The sequence below is a fragment of the Pristiophorus japonicus genome, chromosome 7, assembly GCF_044704955.1.
Source record: "Pristiophorus japonicus isolate sPriJap1 chromosome 7, sPriJap1.hap1, whole genome shotgun sequence".
NCBI lineage: Eukaryota > Metazoa > Chordata > Chondrichthyes > Pristiophoridae > Pristiophorus > Pristiophorus japonicus.
In genome coordinates, this window is record NC_091983.1 from 218,476,401 (window position 1) to 218,501,828 (window position 25,428).

The window sequence follows — 25,428 nt, forward strand, 5'->3', positions numbered from 1 at the left end:
TGATTGCTTGGACATGTTGAGTGTCGAATATATCAAGACCCTGCGGTCTCTCTCAACTTTGTTATTAGCTAATTCAACATTGTTCATGGAGTACGTCACTTGCTTTCCATCCTGTGTGCAGTACTTTACACTTGTCAGATTTCGATTGCATCTGCCACTGTTCTGTTCACTCACATATTTTATACAACTCACGGTGATCTGAGCTGCCTCCATCAATTCCATTCACCCTGCTAGTTGTGCACCATTTGCACATTTTTTTCTGAATCAAAGCCATCAACATAAATTAAAAACCGATGTGGTCCTGACTCCCAATACCAAGCCCTGGGTGGCCCCATTCAGTATTTCCCTCTTGTGCTGACATACCTCTTCCAACAAGTACCTGTTATTTTCTACTCGAGCCAATTTTCTTTATCCATTCTGAAGATTTAAGCTAGATTCCCGCAGCTTTGAATTTAACAGGTAACCTTGTGTGGAAAACTGTGTCTGGAAATCTAGGTACAGCACATAGTGGGGTTTTCCACTTCCATTTAGGCAAAAAAGTAAAGGAAGTTGGTCAACTAGCTCTTCTGAACCTATGTTGTCTGCTGTTTGCTAGGCTGTTATCATACAATCTTCAACTTTACTCCAAATAAATCAATTCCATTACTTTACACAGAAGTGAAGTAAGTATGGGATTGAATCCAAGGACTTAGAAGGAAGTCCAACTGTTCCAATTAAAACCAAATGCTGTTTCCCAGTCTGGCACTCTAATGATGTGGAATCTGCCCTGCAATATAATGGGGCAGATTACAGTGCACAGACAGCATTGAAGCAGCTCTGTAAACTCAGTTCAGGATTCTGCGAATGGTCAGAAAGCTCTTGTCGCTGCCTGCAAAAGGGGCATGAGTAAATCAGCCCACTACTCAACAAAACTGGGGGAGGTCGAAGTGGTTTTAAGATATAACCAAAAGATCAGGTTGTGAGTTTAACAAAATAAAAATGGAACCTTCAAAACTTATAAGAAATGTGCAACATACCAAGGGGGAACCCCTCATTCTAAGGAGAACGAAAGGCATTTCTATTTTTTAACATGATTCCCAAGAAAAATTGGGTCTGTTACTCTGGAAGCAGCGTTACTTTGAAAAGAATTCCTGGCCAATCTGCAAGCTTGTATACAAAGCCCATAGCAGATGATAAAGTGATCTTGTTTCGAGGAACTGCTGGACTGTGTCTGAAGACACATTTGTTTATTTTTACCTTTCAGTAACCAAGAATTTAAATACGTTCAAGGATTTAAAAAAAATATTGAAATGAGTGTCACAATTTGTTATTAATAGAGCAGCTTACAGGGAAATCATCACAATTATCAGCACGCAATGGATGGGAAAGAATATTTCACAACAACTTATACTTAACACAGACCACAGAAAGCACAAGGAGCAAACCAGCCTCATTTTGAATTGCATGAAGGCTTCGGGTGCCAATAATTTTATTGTTTCAGTGTTTTGACAGATGAACCAAGACGAAAACAATATCATAGAATCATACAGCACAGACCATTAGACCCATCGTATGAGTCAGCTCTTTGAGAGATATTTTCAATTAGTCCCACACTCTTGCTCTTCCCCATTGCCCTGCAATTTTTCCTTTTCAAGTAGCTGGGCAGGGCAAAAATGTAATCATTATGAAACATAATTTTTTTTTAAATAATTGCAATCCACCCAGACTTCCTCCCATCATTTAAAGTGTTTTTGAAAAAACTTTATTCCAAAAAAAGTTTGCAGAGCGTGTGCAGTTTGGAGAGATCGGGCTGGGGGGCACCTCCAGTGCATCTACTCAACAGGTGGTCTCCAATGGACCAATTGAAAGCTGCATCTTCAGTTCGCTTCCCTCCTTCTGCCCAAGTAAGTCCTGATTCCATGTAATACCCATCATCTCTTCATGTGGGTTTAAAGCAGACCAAGCTCCCCCAATTCCTCAGTGGTTAATTCCAGCGAGGCATTTAGACCAAGACCCCCAGGTTTAATCTGCAGTCGGTGCAGAGTTGGCTGACCACGGCTGGGGAAGTAGTAGGGGACCAGTATGGCCACAACACCCTGGGGATGGAAGGAATCAACCACAGTCCCTGTTCTTAATCAGTATTCAGTGCCTCTTGATGGAAAATTTGCATGGATGCTAGGGGAGGACAAGAATGTGGGAATCTAGGTGTATATATATATATATATATATATATATAAAATTGATCTCTTGCCTTAGTGGCAACGGTAACATTGCACAGTACCCAAATTATCAGTTTATCTTTTAAGGAAATGTTTTTATAGTCAATATCCAGTGCTGTGAGATCTGGTAATGCCAAGTGCTACGAGACCTGGTAATGCCAAGTGCTACAAACAGAAATCAGGCTGTAGCTAATCTCTGTGCAAGGAACGCTATAGAGACATCTTTGTTGAACAGTGACCTGACTTAAGCACCTCAGACCTACATGGCATTTGAATTCACTTCAAAGTAATTCACTATGCATGCTGCACTTCCAAGAGGTTTCTGACAGACGTGATAAAAATATAAAGAGCGTGAGGCCCAGAATGCAGATCAGAAACCAACAGTACATTTTTTTTTAAATGAAAGCATCAAGGGTGGTCTGTAAAGAAACTGCACGAGGTTACAGGGCACAATTTCAAAATTTGCATATGACACGAAACTTGGAAGTGTAGTAAACAGTTAGGAAGACAGTAATAGACCTCAAGAGGACAGAGACAGGCTGGTGGAATGAGCGGACACATGGCAGATGAAATTCAACACAGAAAAGTGTGAGGTGATACAATTTGGTAGGAAGGAGGAGAGACAATACAAGCTAAATGGCTCAATTTTAAAGATGTTGCAAGAGAGAGAGAAACCTGGTGTGTGTGTGTACAAACCTTTGAAGGCGGCAGGACAGGTTAACAAAGTAGTTAATAAAGCATATGGGATCCTGGGCTTTATAATTAGAGGCATAAAGTACAAAAGACAGGAAGTTATGCAAAACCGCTATAAAACACTAGTTTGGCTCCAGCTATATAGAAACATAGAAAATAGGTGCAGGAGTAGGCCATTCGGCCCTTCAAGCCTGCACCACCATTCAATAAGATCATGGCTGATCATTCCTTCAGTACCCCATTCCTGCTTTCTCTCCATGCCCCTTGATTCCTTTAGCCGTAAGGGCCTTATCTAACTCCCCCTTGAATATATCCAATGAACTGGCATCAACAATTCTCTGCAGTAGAGAATTTCACAGGTTAACAACTCTGAGTGAAGAAGTTTCTCCTCATCTCAGTCATAAATGGCTTACCCCTTATCCTTGGACTGTGTCCACTGGTTCTGGACTTCCCCAACATCGGGAACATTCTTCCTGCATCTAACCTGTCCAGTCCAGTCAGAATTTTATATGTTTCTATGAGATCCCCTCTCATCCTTCTAAACTCCAGTGAATAAAGGCCCAGTCGATCCAGTCTCTCCTCATATGTCAGTCCTGCCATCCCAGGAATCAGTCTGGTGAACCTTCGCTGCACTCACTCAACAGCAAGAACGTCCTTCCTCAGATTAGGAGACCAACACTGAACACAATATTCCAGGTGAGGTCTCACCAAGGCCCTGTACAACTCCAGTAAGACCTCCATGCTCCTATACTCAAATCCCCTAGCTATGAAGGCCAACATACCATTTGCCTTCTTCACCGCCTGCTGAACCTGTATGCCAACTTTCAATGATTGATGTACCCAGGTCTCGTTGCACCTCCCCTTTTCCTAATCTGTCACCATTCAGATAATATTCTGCCTTCGTGTTTTTGCCACCAAAGTGGATAACCTCACATTTATCCACATTATATTGCATCTGCCACACGTTTGCCCACTCACCTAACCTGTCCAAGTCACCCTGCAGCCTTTTAGCGTCCCCCTCACAGCTCACACAGCCACCCAGCTTAGAGTCATCTGCAAATTTGGAGATATTACACTCTATTACCTCATCCAAATCATTAATGTATATTATAAATAGCTGGGGTCCCACCAATGAGCCCTGTGGTACTCCACTGGTCACTGCCTGCCAAACTGGAGTATTATGTCCAATTTTGGGCAGAAAGACAGACTTGGATTTATATAGCGCCTTTCACGACCACCAGATGTCTCAAAGTGCTTTACAACTAATGAAGTACTTTTGGAGTGTAGTCACTGTTGTAATGTGGGAAACGCGGCAGCCAATTTGCGCACAAGCAATCTCCCACAAACAGAAATGTGATAATGACCAGATAATCTGTTTTTTGTTATGTTGATTGAGGGATAAATATTGGAGATAACTCCCCTGCTCTTCTTCGAAATAGTGCCAAGAGTGGACATTTACAAGAATGGTTCCGGGGATGAGGGACTACAGTTACATGGATAGACTGGGGAAGCTGGAGTTGTTCTCCTTAGAGCAGAGAAGGCCAAGAGGTGATTTGATAGAAGTGTTTAAAATCATGAAGGCTTTAGATAGTGTAAATAAAGAAAAATGGTTTCTAATGGCTAAAGGGTCAATAACCAGAGGGAACAGATTTAAGGACCAGAGGTAACAGTAGGTAAAACCTTTTTATGCAACAAGTGGTTAGGATTTAGAATGCGTTGCCAGATAGGGTGATGGAAACAGATTCAGTAGTACCCTTTGAAAGGGAATTGCATAAATACTTGGAGAAAAAATTGCAGGGATATGGGGAAAGAGCGGAGGAGTGGCCTCCTGTGCTGTACTCTTCTATGATTCTAGAAGTTTGTGTAGGAGCGGACACAAGCCACTGTTGGAACAGAGAAACTCCGAATACAGAAACTGCTCAACTAGACGGGGACCAATTTAAGCCCTGCGACCTTAACTGTGCACAAACTGAAGTTTAACATAGGGGCTGAAATTGCGGCCCCTCAGGTGCATACGAGGTGCGCACGCACCCGTAGGGGCTCCACAAGGTCAGGCATGCACTGCACATGCGTTGAAACCTGAAACTTCCAATCTGTCAAGAATCCTCTTAACAGATCGTACGAATGTGAAAGAAATGAGTCTCTGTGGGCGGAGTGTTGGGCTACCCAACTTCTGCCCAACTAATGCCCTTGAACTCCTTACGCCTGGTAAAAGCAGGCATAAGGCTTGCTTTTACCAGTGTTAGAGTTTAAAAAAATAGAAAAATAAAATTTTATCACTCATTTATACATTAAAAACCCTGTCCAATAAGGTAAGTTTATTTTTAAGCCCCGTTAAAACATTTTTTTAAATTAAAATTAGATTTGTTTAAAATATTGAAGTAAATGGCATTTTTATTCATTTTAAATATGTAATTAAAAAAAAATTATTTCATGTGTTCGTATATTTTTTTTTAAAAAAGTGATCCCCATTCATACTTATGGGAGTTCCGTACAAACGGAAACCCCACAAGTATGAATGGGAATTCTGTTCTTTTATTGGTTGGGCTAGCCCACATGATCCCAGGGGTACTTGCGAACTGCGTGCACCCCTGGGATACGTGGGCCTCTAACCACAGGTACCCAGAGGGGCCCAGGAGCGAAAATCTACGAACCCTCCCAGACCACCAGATAAATTCATAGATTTCTTTTGCAGGTCGGAAGCATCCGCCCGCGAGAAGCCTCCGCCCGCAGATTTTGAGCCACTGTGTTGTCATGAGTCACACTCCGAAGAATATGCACTATCAAAACAAAGAGAAAAATAATCATATTTAAGCTCATACACTTCAGTGATATGCTTCTTGTACAATGCTCGTAATTCATCACCTCAAATTACATATGTGCAACCACAAGAATTTCAACCCTAGTACGACATGGCTCAATACTTTCTCCAAACTCAAGCTAAGTTTGGATGCTGAAGTTTATAGTTGTGTTGTTGGACCTTTTCCCACAGTTCAACTGGACGTGGAAGCAACAATTCACATATCCACGGTTACACTTCACCAAACTCAGTGACTAAAATCTACAAAATTTACAATTGTGTAAAGCTTTAATTCACTATTTGGCTTTACTGAAACCCTAGTGGCAATAATGATGAGTTAAGACATAAAAAAAGTGAAACTTGGCGTAGCCTCAACTGGAAACAGTGATTTTCCATAATACTGCAGTGGAAAACAGACAGCAAACAACAGCCTTCCTGCTCCTGAGGAGTTCTGTGACTTCCTGTTATTTGCCTGTCGCAGATTCCATATTCATCTCTCATGTCTCCGCATTCTGCTGAAGGCCTGCCACACAGCCGAGACATTCCAGTGGATTCAAGTCCTACTCACAGACGCAATAAAATCCCACATTCAATTCACGTGCCACTGACTAATCAGTTTACAGTAATCGGGATTAAAATAAATAAAACAAATATTTCTTCTCAGCATTCTTTAAGCCACATGTGTACAGTACATTGAACAGTCATTGGTAAACCAGTTGAATGTGGGATTTTAGTACAACAATTTGCTCTTTTATCATAGTAAACGAGCCTCAGAGGCAGGAAATGGACACTGAGCAGCAAGAGAAGAGATAGGGTAGGTGACCGAAGGCACAGTTGCTGATTGGGTTTGAGGAGGCTTTTGAAAGTGGTCTAACAGAGAGGGGGAAGAAGAGGAAGAAAGATATACAGAATTAGAAGGGCATTGGGTGTGAGAGGACATAACACTGGGGAGGTTGCAGGGATAGGGAAAGACACAAGAACATAAGAAATAGGAGCAGGAGTAGGCCATAATGCCCCTTGAGCCTACTCCACCATTCAATAAGATCATGGCTGATCATCGACCTCGACTCCACTTTCCCGCCAGATCTCCATATCCCCGATTCCCCTAGAGTCCAAAACTCTATCTAGCTCAGTCCTCCACTCAAAGACTCAGCATCCATAGCCCTCTGGGGCAGACAATCCCAAAAAATTCCTCCTCATCTCCGTCTTAAATGGCCTAACCCTTATCCTGAGACTATGCTTCCTAGTTTTAGGCACTCCAGCCAGAGGAAATAACCTCTCAGCAGCTACCCTCTCAATCCTCTCAGAATCGTGTATGATTCAATAAAATGACCTCATTCTTCTAAACTCGAGAGTATAAGGCCTGTTCTACACAATCTCTCATCATAGGACAACCCTCTCATCCCAGGAATCAATCTAGTGAACCTTCGGTACACTGCCTCCAAGGAAAGTATATCCTTCCTTAGATAAGGAGACCAAAACAGTGCACAGTACTCCCAGGTGTGGTCTCACCAAGGCCCTGTACAATTGTAGCAAGACTTCCTTACTCTTATACTTCAACCCCCTTGCAATTTGGAATTAGTGTACAGCAGAGCTTGGAAGGCCAGCAAAACAGAGCTTTTGAGAATGTACTGGTTATATTACTGAATAATCAAGGCAACGGGACTTCAAATCCCATCATGGGAATTTGAATTCAATTAAATTAAATCTGGAAATCATGGGCTTAATTTTGGCTCGCGTTTTACCCGAGTTGCGCTGCTTATGTACTTTCGGAGATGCGCCGGAATAAAATGTTGCAACTTTGACCACTGTCTGGCCTCTTCACTGCAGCCGCGCAGCGTGGCCAGTCGACTCGGTTCTGCACTGGAAAATGTGCCGGGACGTCTGCACATGCGCAGTGGAGAATGGTGATGTCCGTGCACGCGCAGTGGCGCTGAGAGTTGGCAATCGGCCATTACAGATCGGGCACTGTTCTGAAAACAATAGCCAGCTCCTCCCATGAGGAAGCTTACTGAGGCACAGCCTGAACAGAGACAGATAAAGACTTTTAATAAGGAGAGTCGGATGAAATGAGTTTTGGCTTTACCCAGCAATTCTTCCGCTGCCAAATGACATCAAGGTAAAATACATTATACAGCATTGTTAATGAGGAACCTCCAAGTTTTACCTGACATTTTATTACTATAAGAAATAAATTATTTTGTGGAACTAAAACCTTTTATTCTAAAAGTAATATGACAGGGATCTTGGGAGGCTTGAAATTCAAATGCAATCTCTGAGTAATTACAAGTCAGGCCCAATGGAATGGGTTTAACTGCTTCCTAGTTTTACTTCTAATCGCTCCTGCCCCTCGCCCAGCCGAGTGGCCTCCCAGTGCGATCCCGGAGTTCTCCTGCGTGCGTTCTGAGTGTCCCGGGCTGAGTGCCGAAAGGTGAATTGCAATTTGACGCTGAAGGTAGGACTTGAATTTTTTATTTCTTATTATTTTAATTGTGCGAAGGAAGGATGGTTTTGCAAGTCTGTTCACCAAGTCCTCTCCGCTTCCCGCCTCTATCCCAGGCCGAATGGCCTCCGATGTACTTACCAGCACCGATTTCTTTAACTCTTCGCAAGTGTTTTCTCAAGTGACCACATACGCTGGCCTAAGTAGAAATGGAGTAATTATTAGCTGGCCAAAGTTGCCTAAATGGCCAGAACTGGCGTAGGTGGCTGGTAACACCCCTTTTGAGAAAAAAAACTAACCTAAAAAAAACGTCACTAAGTGAGTTATGCTGGTGCAAATTGATTTAAGTTACACCAGAAAAAGCAGCCCACTCCAAAAAAAAACGGAGCAACTCAGAGTCAAAATTGAGCCCAAAAAGCTGGTATCTGTAAAAGCCAACTGGTTCACTAATGTCCTTTAGGGAAGGAACCTTGGGAGTCCTTCCTTGGACAGGCCTATATGTGACTCTTTGTTTCACATCAAAGTGGCTGACTTCTAATTGTCCTGTGAAGTGGCCAAGTAAGCCACTCAGTTGTATCAAACGGTTTTCAAGGAGGCCCAACACAACCTTCATCTTGCCTAACAAAAACTTAGTTTTGAACTTTTCAATTGACCTGGCCTCAACAGCCTTTTAGGGGGTGGGGGGGGAAAAGAGAGTTCCACATTGCCAAACAACAACTTGCATTTATATAGTGCCATTAACGTTATAAAATGTTCCAAGGCGCTTCACAGGAACATTACCAAGGGATGGGCAATAAATGCCGGCATTGCCAGTGACGCCCACATCCGAGAATGAATAATGAAAAAAACTTGAGCTTTAAGGTGACAAAGATGTGGTTGAGTGTTCTGGTAGTGGTCAGAGTTAGGTAGAGGTAGAGATGGGCGATATTATGGAGATGGAAAGAGGGAGACTTGGACAAACAGGACATCAACATCATGTACCATTCGGTTCAACCTGGAAAGGCAGGCAGGACAGGGGATGGAGTAAATCCCAAGACAATGTTTCTGCAGGGGCCAAAACAGATGGAACAGAAGCACTTCAATGCACACCATATCTTGAAACAAAGCAGCTTTCAACTCTCTCCATGGGGATTGTCTGCCATTGTGTTAGGCAGGAGTTAAGAACATAACTTAAGAAATGGGAACAGGAGTAGGCCAGACGGCCCCTCGAGCCTGCTCCACCATTCAATAAGATCATGGCTGATCTGATCATGGACTCAGCTCCACTTCCCTGCTCGTTCCCCATAACCCTTTATCGTTTAAGAAACTGTCTATTTCGGTCTTAAATTTATTCAATATCCCAGCTTCCACAGCTCGGAGGCAGCGGATTCCACAGATTTACAACCCTCAGAAAAAATTTCTCATCTCAATTGTAAATGGTCGGCCCCTTATTCTAAGATCATGCCCTCTAGTTCTAGTTTCCCCCATCAGTGGAAACATCCTCTCTGCGTCCAGATTGTCAAGCCCACACATAAGAGGTAATATTAAAAAGGATATTAGGAATGCTAAGAGAGAGCACAAGAAATTCTTGGCCTATAAAATTAAGGAAAACCCTAAGATGTTCTATAAATATATTAAGAGTAAGAGGGTAACTAAGGAAAGGGTAGGGCCTATTAGAGACCATGAGGGTAATCTTTGTGAGGAGGCGGAAGATGTTGGTAGGGTTCTTAACGAATACTTTGCATCTGTTTTCACAAAGGAAAGGGGTAATGCAGATACTGCTATAGAGGAGGAGTGTGATATTCTGGATGAAATAAATATAGAGAGGGGAAATATTAAGGGGTTTAGCTGTTTTGAAAGTAGGTAAGTCCCCAGGCCCGGATGAAATGCACCCCAGGTTGTTGAGCGAAGTAAAAGAGTAACTAGCAGAGGCCTTGACCATCATTTTCCAGTCCTCTTTGGATATGGGCATGGTGCCGGAGGATTGCTGATGTAGTACCCTTGTTTAAGAAGGGAAAAAGGGATAGGCCGAGTAATTACAGACCTGTCAGCCTAACCTCAGTGGTGGGAAAATTATTGGAAAAAATCCTGAAAGACAGGATAAATCTGCATTTGGATAAGCAAGGATTAATTAGGGACAGTCAGCACGGATTTAAGGGAAGATCATGTTTGACTAACCTGATTGAATCTTTTGAGGAGGTAACCAAGAGGTTCGATGAGTGCTTACGATGTAGTATATATGGACTGTAGCAAGGCTTTTGATAAGGTCCCGCATGGTAGACTGGTCATGAAGGTTAAAGCCCATGGGATATAGGGCAAAGTGGCAAGTTGAATCCAAAATTGGCTAAATGAAGCAAAGGGTAAATGATTGATGGATGTTTTTGTGATTGGAAGGATGTTTCCAGTGGGTTCGACAGGGCTCAGTACTGGGTCCCTTGCTTTTTGTGGTATATATCAATGATTTAGATTTGAATATAGGGAGTATGATTAAGAAGTTTGCAGACGACACTAAAATTGGCTGTGTGGTTGATGATAAAGAGGAAAGTCATGGGCTGCAGGAGGATATCAATCTACTGGTCAGGTGGGCAGAGCAGTAGCAAATGGAATTTAATTCCGAGAAGTGTGAGGTGATGCACTTTTGGAGGGCTAATAAGGAAAGGGTATACACATTAAACGGTAGGCCATGTAATCGTGTAGATGAACAAAGGGACCTTGGAGTGCTTGTCCACAAATCCCTGAAAGTAGCAGGCCAGGTGGATAAGGTGGTTAAGAAGGCATACGGATTGCTTGCCTTCGTTGGCCAAGGCATAGAATATAAGAGCAGGGAGGTTATTCTTAAATTGTATAATACTTTGGTTAGGCCACAGCTGGAGTGCTGTGTGCAGTTCTGGTCGCCGTATTATAGGAAGGATGTGATTGCACTAGAGAGGGTGCAGAGGAGATTTACTAGGATGCTGCCTGGAATGGAGAATCTTAGTTATGAGGACAGATTGGATAGGCTGGGTTTGTTTTCATTGGAACAGAGGAGGTTGAGAGGAGACCTCATCGAGGTGTACAAAATATTGAGGGGCCTGGACATAGTGGCTAGTAAGGGTCTATTTCCATTGGTGGAGGGGGCTATTGGGAGGGACCATAATTTTAAGGTGGTTGGTGGAAGGTTTAGAGGGGATTTGAGGGGATTTGAGGGGGGGCTTCTTTACGCAGAGGGTTTTGGGGATCTGGAACTTGCTGCCTGGAAGAGCGGTGGATGCAGAAACCCTCACCACTTTTAAGAGATGGTTGGATGGCACTTAAAGTGCCGAAACCTGCAGGGTTACGGACCTAGAGCTGGTAATTGGGATTAGACTAGGTGACCTTTTGTTGGACGGCGCAGATATAATGGTAAGTACTGCAGGGAATAGAATACGGCCAGGGTGATCTCCTGGACTAGTTTCGATCGCCTGGACAGGTCGGAGAGGAATTTTCCCAGATTTTTTCTCCCTAAATTGGCCTGGGTTTTTAATCTGGTTTTTGCCTCTCCCAGATGATTTCATGGCTCCGGTTGGGGTGGGGTGTACATTTTTTTAGTATAAGGGGTGTTGCAGTGGTGTGGGGCGGACTGGTTGGGCTGGGTGCTCTTTGCCTTTCCGTCATTGTTCATGGGTTTGTATGTAACCTTTAGAGCTGCTGACGAAGGTCCGTGTGGCTCTTTGTCGCCGGCGCAGACACGATGGGCCGAAATGGCCTCCTTCTGCGCTGTAAATTTCTATGTTTCTATAATCTTATACGTTTCGATAAGATCACCTCTCATTCTTCTGAATTCCAATGAGTAGAGACCCAACCTACTCAATCTTTCCTCATAAGTCAACCCCCTCATCCCTAGAATCAACCTAGTGAACCTTCTCTGAACTGCCTCCAAAGCAAGTATATCCTTTCATAAATATGGAAACCAAAACTGCACGCAGTATTCCAGGTGTGGCCTCACCAACACCTTATATAGCTGTAGCAAGACTTCCCTGCTTTTATACTCCATCCCCTTTGCAATAAAGGCCAATATACTTGGTGTACCTGCATACTATCCTTTTGCATTTCATGCACAAGTACCCCCAGGTCCCGCTGTACTGTGCAATCTTTCTCCATTTAAATAATAACTTGCCCTTTAATTTTTTTCTGCCAAAGTGCATGACCTCACACTTTCCAACATTATACTCCATCTGCCAAATTTTTGCCCACTCACTCAGCCTGCCTATGTCCTTTTGCAGATTTTGTGTGTCCTCCTCACACATTGCTTTTCCTCCCATCTTTGTATCGTCAGCAAACTTGGAAGGAACATAGAAACATATAATTATAGAATGATGTGTCAAATGGCCTCGTTCTATCGTGCCTGAGCCTTCTCTTTGAAAGAGCTTTCCAATTAGTTCCACTCCCCTGCTCTTTCCCCATAGTCCTGCAAGTTGTTTCCTTTTCAAGTAGATATCCAATTCACTTTTGAAAGTCATTACTGAAAATTCTTTTTCTTATGTCACTTCTGGTTCTTTTGCTAAATACCCTAAATCTGTGTCCCCTGGTTACTGACTCATCTGTCATTAGAAACAGTTTCTCCTGAGAACAAGCGACCAAAAGCTTAGTCCGAGAGGTAGGTTTTAAGGAGTATCTTAAAGGAGGAAAGAGATTTGGAGGGGTTTAGGGAGGGAATTCCAGAGCTTAGGGCCTAGACAACTGATGCAGCAGCCAATGATGCAGCGATGAAAATCAGGGATGCCCTAGAGTTGGAGGAGTGCAAAGATCTCAGAGTGTACTAGGGCTGGAGGAGGCTAGAGATAGGGAAGGGTGAGTCCACAGAGGCATTTGAAAACAAGATAAAGAATTTTAAAATGGAGGCTTCGCCAGGCCAGGTGCCAATGTAGGTCAGCGAGCACAGGGCTGATGGGACTCAGAGTTATAGAAACATAGAAAATAGGTGCAGGAGTAGGCCATTCGGCCGTTTGAGCCTGCACCGCCATTCAATAAGATCATGCCTGATCATTCACTTCAGTACCCCTTTCCTGCTTTCTCTCCATACCCCTTGATCTCTTTCGCCGTTAGGACCATGTCTAACTCCCTCTTGAATATATCCAATGAATTGGCATCAACAACTTTCTGCGGTAGAGAATTCCACAGGTTCACAACTCTGAGTGAAGAAGTTTCTCCTCATCTCAGTCCTAAATGGCTTACCCCTTATCCTTAGACTGTGTCCCCTGGTTCTGGACTTCCCCCACATCGGGAACATTCTTCCCACATCTAACCTGTCCAGTCCCTTCAGAATTTTATATGATTCTACAAAATTCCCCTCATCCTTCTAAACTCCAGTGAATACAGACCCAGTTGATCCAGTCTCTCCTCATATGTCAGTCCTGCCATCCCAGGAATCAGTCTGGTGAACCTTCGCTGCACCCCCTCAATAGCAAGAGCGTCCTTCCTCAGATTAGGAGACCAAAACTGAACACAATATTCCAGGTGAGACCTCACCAAGGCCCTGTACAACTGCAGTAAGACCTCCCTGCTCCAATACTCAAATCCCCTAGCTATGAAGGCCAACATACCATTTGCCTTCTTCACCACCTGCTGTACCAGCATGCCAACTTTCAATGACTGATGGATCATGACACCCAGGTCTTGTTGCACCTTCCCTTTTCCTAATCTTCCGCCATTCAGATAATATTCTGCCTTCATGTTTTTGCCACCAAAGTGGATAACCTCACATTTATCCACATTATACTGCATCTGCCATGCATTTGCCCACTCACCTAACCTGTTCAAGTCACCCTGCAGCCTCTTAGCATCCTCCTCACAGCTCACTGCCACCCAGTTTAGTGTCATCTGCAAACTTGGAGATATTACACTCAATTGCTTCATCTAAATCATTAATGTATATTGTAAAGAGCTCGGGTCCCAGCACCAAGTCCTGCGGCACCCCACTCATCACTGCCTGCCATTCTGAAAAGGACCCGTTTATCCAGACTCTCTGCTTCCTGTCTGCCAACCAGTTCTCTATCCACATCAGTACATTACCCCCAATACCATGTGCTTTAATTTTGCACACCAATCTCTTGTATGGGACCTTGTCAAAAGCCTTTTGAAAGTCCAAATACACCACATCCACTGGTTCTCCCTTCTCCACTTTACTAGTTGCATCCTCAAAAAATTCTAGATTTGTCAAGTATGATTTCCCTTTCATAAATCCGTGCTGACTTGGTCCGATCCTGTCACTGCTTTCCAAATGCGCTGCTATTTCATCTTTAAAACTGATTCCAACATTTTCCCCACTACTGATGTCAGGCTAACCAGTCTATAATTACCTGCTTTCTCTCTCCCTCCTTTTTTTAAAAAGTGGTTTTACATTAGCTACCCTCCAGTCCATAGGAACTGATCCAGAGTCGATAGACTGATGGAAAATGATCATCAATGCATCCACTATTTCTAGGGCCACTTCCTTAAGTACTCTGGGATGCAGACTATCAGGCCCCGGGATTTATTGGCCTTTAATCCCATCAATTTCCCTAACACAATTTCCCGTCTAATAAGGATTTCCTTCAGTTCCTCCTTCTTACTAGACCCTCGGTCCCCTAGTATTTCCGGAAGATTATTTGTGTCTTCCTTCGTGAAGACAGAACCAAAGTATTTGATCAACTGGTCTGCCATTTCTTTGTTATAAATTCACCTGAATCGGACTGCAAGGGACCTACGTTTGTCTTCACTAATCCTTTTCTCTTCACATATCTATAGAAGCTTTTGCAGTCAGTTTTTATGTTCCCAGCAAGCTTCCTTATGATATGGGCAGGGAGTTCCAGGGATAATTGCAGCAACTCAACTGAATTCAGCTAACTCAGCACAAATACAAATTGAATCTGGGACCTTTTAGTCTGCATATCTTAGTACTGCACAAAACAGGGATTCTTTAACCTGTTGACACTGCTTAAGGTGTTGTTTGCTGAGTATGATGTACAAATAGATCCCTTATACAGGACAAAATTTTATTGCACAGTTTGTGAAATTTCCAAAGGATTGTGCAAGACATGATGGGAATAGACCTGAAGCACTGATCAATGCTCTGCACGATTACACGTGAAGTCTCCAACCTAAATGTAACCCAATAGATAATCAACTGTGTCAAAGACAGGTGCAAAGAACGGAGGTGAACAGCATGAGCACACAAACTGCAGATTACTAAAATTAACTTCTGTTGACGTGGCTAGAAAACCTTTTGCTGGGTAAGCTTCTTCAGCTCACATCTACATCTCAGTGGGGAAATTAATTCAAAATATCAGGAGGTTCTGGACTGGAGGTTTATGCGCATCTAAATCAGGGTCAGTCACACTAAATAAAATGAAAGCTAAGAAAGGCATTAAAACTGTGCCCTGTACTCCACTCAAGTCAGTTACTTCAATAATTCTGGTGCTCGCTTCCTAAAACCAACTTGCAATGATCAATATCATTCTTAATTTCTAAATGCTGACGTTGAAAACTCAATTATAACTTACTGAGCTGCCGCTAGTTTTTCCATATACAGTTTTGACGTTGCCACTTGCCTTTATAAGGGTAAACTGGTATCCCACTTGGGAGGGTATCATATTTTTAGAAATGGGAATTAAACAGCTGTTTTAATTAAAAGTTAAACATTCAAAATTCAATTCTTGAAAGGAATATTTCAGGAATAGAGCCTGTGCACTCTGTGCTTCATGTATTTTTCTTAACAATAAATTGCTCATATTAAAACAACTCATCACTACCATCTCGGTATTTCTGAGGCTGGGCAATGAAGCAGGACAGGTATCTCGAAGCACCTGCAACACACAGCCTCTACCCTCCCGGATATTCATTGATAGCAGTGAGCAGCTGGTTATGAGAACACAAAGCACAGATAGGTAAAGGTCTGTTGTGCCTTTTCCCTTAATTGACAATGAACAATTTATTCTAGAGGAAAGAAGGAAAGAAGGACTTGTGATTCTACAGCGCTTTTTATGATCTCAGGATCTCCCAAAGCACTTTACAGCCAATGAAGTACTGCTTAAAAAAAAAGTGTAGTCCCCTGTTGAAATGTCAAATGCATCATGACCCTTACCCCATAGATTTAATCTCCTAAGGAAAGATTTCTGTTTCTCTTTCCAAAGATGCAACTTGATCTGGAAATTTCCTGCAATTTCTGTTTTTATTTAAGATTTCCAGCATCCGCAGTATTTTGCTTTTGTCCCAATATGTTCTACTCAGCACTTAATCATTGCTGTCTGTATCTATCCTTATGATTCTCAATCCCATTTCGAAAGAGACAGAGTATCAATGTTCCTTTGAAGGTAAGATATCAAAAAAATGTGGCTGAATTTTGAATTTTGGGTCTATTATTTCCTTGATGTACAACAGGGATGACCCTTGTTGATAACAGCTTGAAATTGACTGGATACTTCAGGTGAATGCTCAATAATCACACCCGAAACCATCTTCCAACATATAGCTACAAAATGGATTTGCCACAGGCAGCAAAAAGCTGCTGAGCGGAAACATGTTTTCCCCTTATTGGATGAGCTCTTTTAGGACTTTTTCATCTCTCCTTTTTCTTGTTAGCACCACTTGGTACTAAATATTCTCCATCTAGCACAGGCACGATGGGCTGAATGGTCTCCTCTGTGCTGCAAGATTCTATGATTCACAAGTATTGTTAATGTTAGAGGTGCCACGTGAGCATGCCAAGTCCAATGTTAATCATTCCCCACTTCCTCCCACTTTTAGTTTTATACCATGCTCAGTCTCTCATTCCATCCAAGAACAAACAAACTCTGACCAGCAAGGCAAACGAGCTGGAGGCAAGTGTCAAAGTGATGGGATCAGAACTGTCGACCTTCAGGGTCATGTACTGAGCTGCCTTGGAATACTCTACCTTGATTTTAAAGTGTTCTGTCATGCAATATGCTGCCTTTCTCTACCCCGCCACATTACATAATGCTCAGTCAAAAACCATGAAAAGACTTACAGTTGTTCAAAGACGACGTTTATTTTGGTTCAAGCACAAAGCGATCCGGCAAGCAGGTATTCTCCAGCTGTTCCATTTGCATCGAGGAGACCAGTACACCTTCAGCAGTCTGAAAGGAGACAAGAGAATATTTATTACTTCAGAGCAGTACGAGAGGTACATGGTGCAACAGATAATGCTGGAAATTGGTAGTAGTACATCAAAGAGGATCTGCTAATGCTTTAACGGGAATTTTTCATCAGCAAAATGGGGCAGTATGTCGGAGGTCTGACACTATGGCACAAACACAAGCTCACCGTTCCCCACATGGTTCTGTCAAGGGCATGTGCCAGACAAGGTATGAAACATTTCCCCACAAGAAGGGTGAATGCACCAGGCTGCTCATGACCATTCTTGGGTCAAATTATTGGTGGAAAGCTAGGGACAGACCCCTAAGCAGCCTTTCAGATGGGGTTAATATATTTGAAAGGAGAAACTAGGAAAAAAAGTAGTAAAAGAAAACCCAATATTAGGAGGTTAGTTCTGCACAATACTAGCACACTCGCTTCATGGGGAAAAAGACGAGCATGATTTCACACACTGGAGACAGCAAAGAGCTGACAAAGAGAAAGCTCAGCATCATTATGCAGCATTCCAGCTGGGTAGTTACAATCTAATAATCCATCATGTGCTCTGGCTCTTCCAAGAATACAGAGGCATCTATACATCAATTGTGCCATAAATTGCTGTCTGCAGGCTGGTTGTTGAACAATTTGCTCCCCGATGGCCCAGTGGACAGATGCACCCATCTGGCTTGGTAATGAACCATCCAGACCTGGGCTATGCCGAGTTAGCTGATCTCAGCTTTGTATGACGTAGTTAGCTAGGGAGGGAGAAAATAACCTGCTGGGGTTTTGGCTCCTAGTTATTATCTAGCACTTGCACTGCACTGATGCAAGTATGGAGACTTATGTAGGAGAGGGATGGGGCGGGGGCAGGGGCGGGGGGGGGAAAGAGAGAATAGGATTGGTCTCAGCTCTTCTAATAGCCCCATAAAAAAAATCAGCCCACAAGTGACAACAAAATGGTGGTCTAATTCAAGGGCGACACACCAACCGTTTTCTCTTCCAGAAGGACATTGGGCCCAAGTTTCCACACGATAAAAAACGGGCGCCCCTCCGAGCTGGGCGCCCGTTTATCGCGCCTAAAACGGCGCCGGAAAAAAACTCGCAATTCTGGAGCGTTCTGCAGCTCCTTGTCTGTCTGGCGCAGCGCCCAGGGGGGGCGGAGCCTACACTCACGCTGATTTTGTAAGTAGGAGTGGGCGGGTACTATTTAAATTAGTTTTTTTCCTGCCAGCAACGCTGCGCGTGCGCGTTGCAGCGTTCGCGTACGCGCTGTGTGAAGGAAACATTGGCACACGGCCATTTTTGTAGTTCTTTGTAGCTGTTTAATTTTTGAACATTTTAAAATAAAAGCACATTGCCATCAGCACATCAGCACTTGCAGCCTTCTCACTGTCTCCTTCTCCCCCCCCCCCCCCCCCCAACCCCTGCGGGAAGAACGGGCGCCTCCTCCTCCCCCCCCCGCGGGAAAGAACGGGCGCCTCCCCCCCACCCCCGCGGGAAGAATGGGTGCCTCCTCCTCCCCCCCTGCGGGAAAGAACGGGCGCCTCTCCTCCCCCGCCCCGCAGGAAAGAACGGGCGCCTCTCCTCCTCCCCCCCCGCGGGAAGAACGGGCGCCTCCCCCCCCCCCCCCGCGGGAAAGAACGGGCGCCTCTCCTCCCCCGCCCCGCAGGAAAGAACGGGCGCCTCTCCTCCTCCCCCCCCGCGGGAAAGAACGGGCGCCTCTCCTCCTCCCCCCCCGCGGGAAAGAACGGGCGCCTCTCCTCCCCCGCCCCGCAGGAAAGAACGGGCGCCTCTCCTCCTCCCCCCCCGCGGGAAAGAACGGGCGCCTCTCCTCCTCCCCCCCCGCGGGAAAGAACGGGCGCCTCTCCTCCTCCCCCCCCGCGGGAAAGAACGGGCGCCTCTCCTCCCCCGCCCCGCAGGAAAGAACGGGCGCCTCTCCTCCTCCCCCCCCGCGGGAAAGAACGGGCGCCTCTCCCCCCCCTCCCCCCCGCGGGAAGAACGGGGGCCTCCCCCCCCCCCCCGCGGGAAAGAACGAGTGCCTCTCCTCCCCCACCCCCCGCGGGAAGAACGGGCGCCTCAGGCTGACTGCAGAATTCTCCGTGCCTGAAGCACTTTCACACAGGTAGGAAGATGGTTTATTTAATCTTTTCTTTGCTTCTAAATGTTTATTCAGGTTGGATTTATTTGTATAATATTTGTAGAAGTATAAATAAGGATTTATTGTAGAATTTAATGACTTCCCTCCCCCCCCCCCACCTCGTTCTGGACGCCTAATTTGTAACCTGCGCCTGATTTTTTAATGTGTAGAACAGGTTTTTTCAGTTCTACAAAAATCTTCACTGGCTCCATTCTACTTTAGTTTGGAGTACGTTTTCACTGTGGAAACTTTCAAATCAGGCGTCAGTGGCCGGACACGCCCCCTTTTGAAGAAAAAATTCTGTTCCAAAGTAGAACTGTTCTACCTGACGAGAACTGCAGAAAAAAAAATGTGGAGAATTGCGATTTCTAAGATAGTCCGTTCTCCACCAGTTGCTCCTAAAAATCAGGCGCAAATCATGTGGAAACTTGGGCCCATAGTCTCTACTGGTCAGTAGGAACACGTGGGGAAAAAAATGATCAAGAAACTACATTCTGTGGCACCATACTTTGGTACCGAATTAATCTTTCTCTGGAATGTTTGCCATGTTTTTGGGGTCAACTGGTGATGGAGGCCAATGCTATTATTTTCTTTTGCAGCCAGTGTCAGCATATATTAGGCCAACGAAATCACTGGATAAGGATAGAGTGGAGCTCTTTCTGCACTGCTCAACCATATACCTCGACTTCAGTTGTCATATTCTGACTATTTTTCCCCACAGAAAAATCTTGGGAAAACAAGATACCATTAAATTTTTTTTAAAGCAGAGTATTCACACTCATCTTTAAAAAGGCGGAGATGACGGGTAGTTAAGGTGTTAATCAGTTAACTTCAAAGTTGTTTTCGTCACAGACTAAAAGAAATAAGCAAATCATTAGCTTGTTTCAGTAACCGTGTTGGAAAATCTTTGATCCCTGTCCTTCTGTGACAAGATGATGATAAAAACACAGATCTAGGTAGTCAAGTCAGAGGCAGGCACTAAAGTCTGCAAGAAAGCTAGATTTCAGGAGACTACTCCAAAGTTATTTTTGTTTGAGTCAAGTCATATAACCTGATGTGGGAAAAGTAGCGTGTTTATTATTTTGTATTATTATATGAAGACTAGTTGTACGGATTGCGATTTTAACTATTGCACTGTATAATCAATTTACTGTGAAATAAAGCAGCTTATCAAGTTGTATCAAGCCTCATGCTTTAGTGTAAGCAACCTGTGAATCAATGTCACCAATTGCTATGAGTTGCAGATGTAATTGCAGTCACCAGTCACTGGTGGGTCATTGAAGATTGCGTCACCCAGTCACTGTGCTGTCCGGGAGCTTGCTTTAATCGTCGAGGGGTCAGAGGGGAATTTTCTATGGCTTCATCCTAAATTGCCACAAGATTTTCATTTTATTTCCCAATCCCAGGATATTGCTTGCCCGTGTTTGGCGGGGGGCTGCAGGGCATTCTGGGGGAGAGGGTGAATAGCCAGAGGTCGCAGTCCATAATCGAGACCAATGACATAGGTAGGAAGAGGGACGAGGTCCCGGAGGCAGAGTTTAAGGAGCTAGGAGAGAGATTTAAAAAGCAGGACCTCGAAGGTAGTAATCTCCGGATTACTCCCGGTGCCACGAGCTAGTGAGTACAGAAATAGGAGGATAGAGCAGATGAATGCGTGGCTGGAGAGATGGAGCAGGAGGGAGGGCTTTAGATTCCTGAGGCATTGGGACCGCTTCTGGGGGAGGTGGGACCTGTACAAGCTAGACGGGGGTTGCACCTCAACAGAGCCGGGACCAATATCCTCGCAGCGGAGGGTTTGCTAGTGCTGCTGGGGAGGATTTCAACTAGCTTGGCAGGGGGATGGGAACCGGAGAATAGATTCAGTAGGGAGGGGAGTAAAGCTGGAATTAGAAAGCAAAAATAAAGAAAGTGAATTTGAAGGACAGAGGAAACAAGCAGGAAAAAAGGGTAATAAAACAAATTTAAAGGCTCTTTGTCTAAATGCACGTAGCATTTGTAACAAAATAGATGAATTGACGGCACAAATTGAGACAAATGGGTATGATCTGATAGCCATTACAAGACATGGTTGCAAGGTGACCAGAATTGGGAATTAAATATTCAGGGTATTTGACAATCCAGAAGGACAGACAGAAAGGAAAAGGAGGTGGGGTAGCTCTATTGATAAAGGATGGAATCACTGCAATAGTGAGAAATGATATTGGTTCAAATGGTCAGGATGTTGAAACAGTTTGGATGGAGATAAGGAATATTGAGGGGGAAAAGTCACAAAGGGCCTATAGACTACACCCAACAAACAGTAGCATCTCTGTTGGTTGGAGCATAAACCAAGAAATAGTGGGGGCTTATAAAAAGGGAACAGCAATAATCATGAGTGATTTTAACCTCCATATTGATTGGACAAATCAAATTGGTCAGGGTAGCCTTGAGGAAGAGTTCATAGAGTGCATAAGGGACGGGTTCCATGAGCAGTATGTAACAGAACCAACCAGGGGGCAGGATATCTTAGATCTGGTCCTGTGTAATGAGACAGGATTAATAAACAGTCTCCTAGTAAAGGATCCCCTCAGAATGAGTGATCATAGCATGATTGAATTTCAAATTCAGATGGAGGGTGAGAAAGTTGGATCTCAAACCAGCGTACTAAGTTTAAATAAAGGAGACTACAAAGGTACGAGGGCAGAGTTGGCTAAAGTGGGCCGGGAAAATAGATGAACAGTGGTGTACATTTAAGGAGATAGCTTACAACTCAAGAAAAATATATTCCACTGAGTAGGAAAGAGCGTAAAAGAAAAAATAGCCATCCATGGCTAATTAAAGAAATAAAAGACGGTATCCAATTAAAAACAAGGGCATACAAAGTGACCAAAACTAGTGGGAGGACAGAAGATTGGGAAGCCTTTAAAAGCCAGCAAAGAATGACTAAAAAAATGATTAAGAAAGGGAAGATAGACTATGAAAGTAAACTAGCACGAAATATAAAAACAGATAGCAAGAGCTTCTATACGTATATAAAAAGGAAAAGAATGGCTAAAGTAAATGTTGGTCTCTTAGAGGACGAGACTAGGGAATTAGTAATGGGGAACAGGGAGCTGGCAGAAACTCTGAACAAATATTTTGTATCAGTCATTACGGTAGAGGACACTAACAATATTCCAACAGTGGATAATCAAGGGGCTATAGGGGGGGGAGGAACTGAACACAATCACAATCACTAAGGAGGTGGTACTCAGTAAGACAATGGGACTAAAGGCAGATAAATCCCCTGGACCTGATGGCTTGCATCCTAGGGCCTTAAGAGAAGTAGCAGCAGGGATTATGGATACAATGTTTGTAATTTACCAAAATTCCCTGGATTCTGGTCCCAGCAGATTGGAAAATGCAAATGTAACGCCCCTATTTAAAAAAAGGAGACAGACAAAAAGCAGGAAACTATAGACTAGTTAGCCTAACATCCGTGATTGGGAAAATGTTGGAGTCCATTTTTAAAGAAGCAGTAGCAGGACATTTGGCAAAACATAATTCAGTCAGGCAGAGTCAGCATGGATTTATGAAGGGGAAGTCATGTTTGACAAATTTGCTGGAATTCTTTGAGAATTTAACGAATAGAGTGGATAAAGGGAAACCAGTGGATGTGGTGTATTTGGACTTCCAAAAGGCATTTGACAAGGTGCCACATAAAAGGTTACTGCACAAGATAAAAGCTAACCAACAGAAAACAGAAAGTCGGGATAAATGGTTCATTCTCGGGTTGGCAATCAGTAACTAGTGGGGTGCCACAGGGATCAGTGCTGGGACCACAACTATTTACAATCTATATTAACCACTTGGAAGAAGTGACCAAGTGTAACGTAGCCAAGTTTGCTGATGATACAAAGATGGGAGGTAAAGCAATGTGGGGGGAGGACACAAAAAACCTGAAAAAGGACATAGACAGGCTAAGGGAGTGGACAAAAATTTGGTAGATGGAGTATAATGTGAGGTTATGCACTTTGGCAGAAAAAAAAATCAAAGAACAAGTTATTATTTAAATGGAGAAAAATTTCAAAGTGCTGCAGTACAGCAGGACCTCGAGTCCTGGTGCACGAAACACAAAAGGCTAGTATGCAGGTACAGCAAGCGGGCAGGGAAGTGGAGCCGAGTCCATGATCGGATCAGCCATGATCGTATTAAATTGGTGGAGCAGGCTCGAGGGGCCGTATGGCCTACTCCTGCTCCTATTTCTTATGTTCTTATGTGGTGAGGGGTGGGAGGAGGGGTAGGGGTAATGGTGAGGTGTGTAAAGAAAGAAAAGATAGGACTTGCATTTCTACAGCGCCTTTCACAAACTCAGGAAATCCCAATGTGCTTTACAGCAAATTAAGTACTTTTGAAGTGTAGTCACTGTTGTAATGTAGGGAATGCAGCTGCCAATTTGTGCACAGCAAGTTCCCACAAACAGCAATGAGATAAATTACCAGATCGTCTCTTTTAAGTGTTGGTTGTGGAATAAATATTGGCTGGGACTCGTGGGGAACTCCTCTGCTATTCTTCAATAATGTCATGGGAACTTTTAAGGCCACCTGAGGGGGCAGACAACTTTCACATCTCATCCGAATATTAGCGAAGTGTTAATCAAATGGCACAGCTATTGATTTCTCTTTATATTAATTTAACAGTGGGTCCAGTACATTTCAATTGGAACTGATCAGACTAGCATTTTGAATATCCCTTTGATATGGATTTCCCTCGCTGTCTTTTGGAGATACACAATTTCACCCCCTAGTGGAGAAGCTGAATTGAGCACATTTTTCAAGACCACGATTTCACCTCATAAGTATTGGTCAGGACACCAGGGAGAATGTCCCTGCTCTTCTCCGAAATGGTGTCGTGGGATCTTTTACATCCACCTGAAAGGGCAGATGGTGTCTCAATTTAATGTCTCTTCTGAAAAATGGCACCTCCAACAGTGCAGCGCTCCCTCAGTACTGCACTGGACGTCAGCCATGTTACATGCCGAGACAGCACAGGCTCAATGGACTAGCTGGTCTATTTGTGTCCTTTTTCATATGTTCGTAGTCAACTCCCATAAAAGAAAGGCATTCAGATTTCTTACAGGAGCAACACTTAACTCATGAAGGTATTTACAGCAGACCTGAATTTGTAACACCCACCTACAGTCAGCGTGCACAAGAACACAATAGGAGCAGGAGTAGCCTGCTCTGCCATTCAATAAGATCATGGCCGATCTGATCTTGGCCTCAACTCCCACACACGTTTATTTTTATCCCATTCTTTATGAAGCTGGGTTCAAGAACCGCAGTGGTTCAAAGAGAAGGCCCAACACACCTTCTCTGGGTAACCAGGATCACCAGCATCTTAAGAACAAGGGAGGAAAAATGTATCATCAGGATTGGTTTTGTTCAGGTACCCTGGATACTTGTTTTCTAACCACCTTAAGTAGTAGATTATGGAGTTGGGAATGAGAGGTTTCAAGGTTTGAAAAAAGAGTACTCAATTTTTATTCTCCTGATCCTTCATACCAGAATTAAAAGTTTATTATGGTGAAACTACATCAATAATCAAGTATCTCATGAAGCACTTTAGTTGACTTTTCCCATATCTTGATGGATGTGCCTCATCTGTTCAACTCAAAATGTGCAAGTCATAAGTATGATCATTTATCAAAATTTCTCAACAGGGAAACAAATTAACTTGCAATAATTCACGACAATAAAAATGTGATCTGTTCAATGTTGTGAGTAAAGGCAGACGAGTGTGGCAGTGAGGAGCAGATTTTGCTGAAGGGATGTTATAATTGGCTTCTATTATTGCTGCAGCACTTCACTTCCTTTGAATGGTGTGTGACCTTTTACTGCTATGCCCGTTGGATTTTTAAGCATCATTTGGAAACTGGTTCCCGAGTGGGATTGGCAAAAGGCCTGGGACCAGATTACAAACCTGTTGTTTCAGATGAAAACAGATAAAGCCAAGAAGCTCCCTGATTTCCTCCCCTCATCTGAATATGCTGAGGTAATGGGCCCAAGTTTCGGGCCGCACCTAGAACGGCGCAGCCCCGACCTGGACGCCCGTTTTTCGCGCCACAAAG

General features: G+C 43.8%; 1 protein-coding gene across 1 annotated transcript in view; it reads right to left on the reverse strand.

Moving 5' to 3' along the window:
* The window catches only part of LOC139266669 (serine/threonine-protein kinase MRCK alpha-like), a 550,926-nt gene that overhangs the window by 459,421 nt on the left and 66,077 nt on the right, over positions 1-25,428 (reverse strand). Inside the window, exon 3 of the mRNA XM_070884257.1 lies at positions 17,097-17,205. The gene's annotated coding sequence lies outside the window, so the exon portion shown is untranslated. The remainder of the gene's footprint in view (positions 1-17,096; positions 17,206-25,428) is intronic.